Source organism: Alosa pseudoharengus, unplaced genomic scaffold (genome assembly GCF_046254945.1).
Source record: "Alosa pseudoharengus isolate Yale_2024_CS ecotype anadromous, Long Island Sound unplaced genomic scaffold, YU_APseudo_1.1 YU_APseudo_1.1_scf_19, whole genome shotgun sequence".
NCBI lineage: Eukaryota > Metazoa > Chordata > Actinopteri > Clupeiformes > Clupeidae > Alosa > Alosa pseudoharengus.
In genome coordinates this window covers 19,386,385-19,388,884 of record NW_027468657.1, presented here as the reverse complement: position 1 = coordinate 19,388,884, position 2,500 = coordinate 19,386,385, and the positions used below count along the sequence as shown (strand labels likewise).

Below are 2,500 nucleotides of genomic sequence, written 5' to 3'. Positions count from 1 at the left end.
AATTCCAACGACTACAAACCCATCAGTCGTGCTAGTGACGTTAGAAGCTAGCTCATTCACAGCCACACTAGATTGTACAAGCATACCAGCAACAGGTCTTAATTGGGCTTTCCTTGCCGAAAATACCATGAATCAGAGGATTAAACACATCAGGTAAGTTGTATTCGTCCATAGACTGTACATTAGATACTGTTAGGTGACATAGCAGGCAGCAAGATGCAACCGTTAACTAGCATAACAGCTAATCTTATCGTTTCATTACGTTGGTGACGTACATCGTTCGAGACGAGAGATGTAGTCCGCTGAGCGGATTCGCACCAAACCAACATCACTTTTGAAGTCTATCGAACAACAGTACTTTCTTGACGTGAAAAATTATCTTTTAAATTCACACACATCATATGTGAAATTCGTGGCACAATTCAAACTGGACCAAAAAAATAATTGTTATCTCTCCATTAACTCCCGTTCATATTTTTTTGAAAGATAGGTCCCTTGTAGCGGAAGTAAAACGGAAGTCACTGGGACACTCTATAGAGAGAGGGTGACCATAAAGTATAATCAAGATCACCATAGAAACATAAAAAAAGAATGACTCCAAAGGTTTTTCACCCAGGGACATTACAGCCACTTAGGATACATGTCATCAACACACAACACGTTCACAGACTCTTCTGTTCAGCATTAGACATCACTGGTGTTGTTTTTCTTCATTCTGTTCAGGAATAAGTTACCGTAATGTCCAAGGTCATTTAAAAAAACGTATTACATGAATTGTTAAAGTAAATCAGAATGTGTGTGTGTGTATGTGTGTGTGTGTGTGTGTATGTGTGTGTGTGTGTGTGTGTGTGTGTGCGCGCGCGCGTGTGTGCATGTGTATGTAAATATTCCCTATAAGGGAGTATGTGACACATCAAACCCAAGCACATACAGTTGGAATCACCCCCACACAAACTCCTCCTGTTAGCGGAAGAAACATCTGCTGTTGCCGTCGACGACGGCCTATTTTTGTAGCCATAAGTGTCTTTGTAATGATAATAAGGACCATATGCATTATGTATGAAGGCTCTATATGTCCTCATTCAGGCCTGTTGTAATAAGGGGCTGTGTGTGGGGGTGCAGCAGGCATGGGCATATGGCTTTATTAGATTAATTTAACAGTAACTAGCTGATGCTGAGGAGCGATGGAGTTGACTGTCATTGGAGCCGAAGTGGCATGAATCCGATCAGCTTGGCGCGGGCGACCGGCCGAGACGGACGTCGTATCCGTCTTAATCTCCTCAGACGGCCCCAACAGCTGGCCCCAGCGCCTGCCAAGAAATGGCCTCTCCTCTCTGCTCTGCTGGCTGCTGCTGCTGCTGCTGCTGTTGTTGCTGCTGCTGGTGTGTGTGTGTGTGTGTGTGTGTGTGTGTCTGTGTATGTATATATGTGTGTGTGTGTGTGTGTGTGTGTGTGTGTGTGCGTGTGTGCGTGTGTGTGTGTGTGTGTGTTTGTGTGGGTGCTAGTCCTTGAAATAGGTTGTGTTTATGATCTGTATATGGACATAGCCTTTTTTGCGTAAGTGTAAGTGTTTGCATGTAAGTTTGTGGCATTGATATTTGGCAGCCTGGGACATGTCCGCAAACTGACTGTTAGTGGACTAAGACTGGCAGGGCTACCAAAAAGAAAGTCTAAACAGCTGGCAAAATTCTGAGTGATGTAAGCGATGCTTTATGTACCCTTGAATGTCAAAGCTGTCATCTCTGAGAATATTTGAATCCTTTCTTTAAGAAATTTGATTGGCGGATTCAAATAAAGAAATCAAATGTCTGTGTGTGTGTGTGTGTGTGTGTGTGTGTGAGTGTGTGTGTGTGTGTGTGTGCATTGTAAATGTATGTAAATTCAGGGATGCATGTCTCTTATGGTTCTTAGTAGGGTAGTTCTTGTGTGCATTCGGGAGGGATCCAGAAGCTGTTAAAGAAATGGAATCATAATCTTTTCTCTGGGTATGTCACTTCCTCCTCCCGCTGTGCAAAGTCAACACAGCAATTTAACCTGTCACCAGGAAACCAGAAAACCAGTCCGTTGCCATGGTTTCTGAGAGGAAGCAGGGCTGCCAGGTCTAATGTGATCACTGTCAGGGTGATGACTGGCATGTTGACAGTCCGCCAAATGAAAGGGTTTTCTGTTGAAGTTTGCCCTGAGTAAACGGAACATCTATCCATATTATAACTTTATATTTATACTTTACACACACACACACACACACACAAGGACAGCAGAAAGCACTATAATTTTTAATACTTTATACACACACACACAAACACACACACACACACACACACACACACACACACACACACACACAAGGACAAGAGAAAGACAAGCACTATATTTCTTGCTGTTTCATTCAGCCCCATGGTGAAAGTGCACTTCTGGCCACTACACAAACCTCTTCCACATATGCCTGCTGAACTGAGTGCGTGAAAGAGAGAGCACACTCCTGCTTCTTCTTTTCTGT

At 43.4% G+C, this 2,500-nt stretch overlaps 1 protein-coding gene across 1 annotated transcript in view; it reads left to right on the top strand.

Moving 5' to 3' along the window:
* igdcc3 (immunoglobulin superfamily, DCC subclass, member 3) overlaps positions 1-2,500 on the top strand; it is a gene marked incomplete at its 5' end in the record, with an annotated part of 75,370 nt that overhangs the window by 56,732 nt on the left and 16,138 nt on the right. The gene's annotated exons all lie outside the window — the stretch shown is intronic.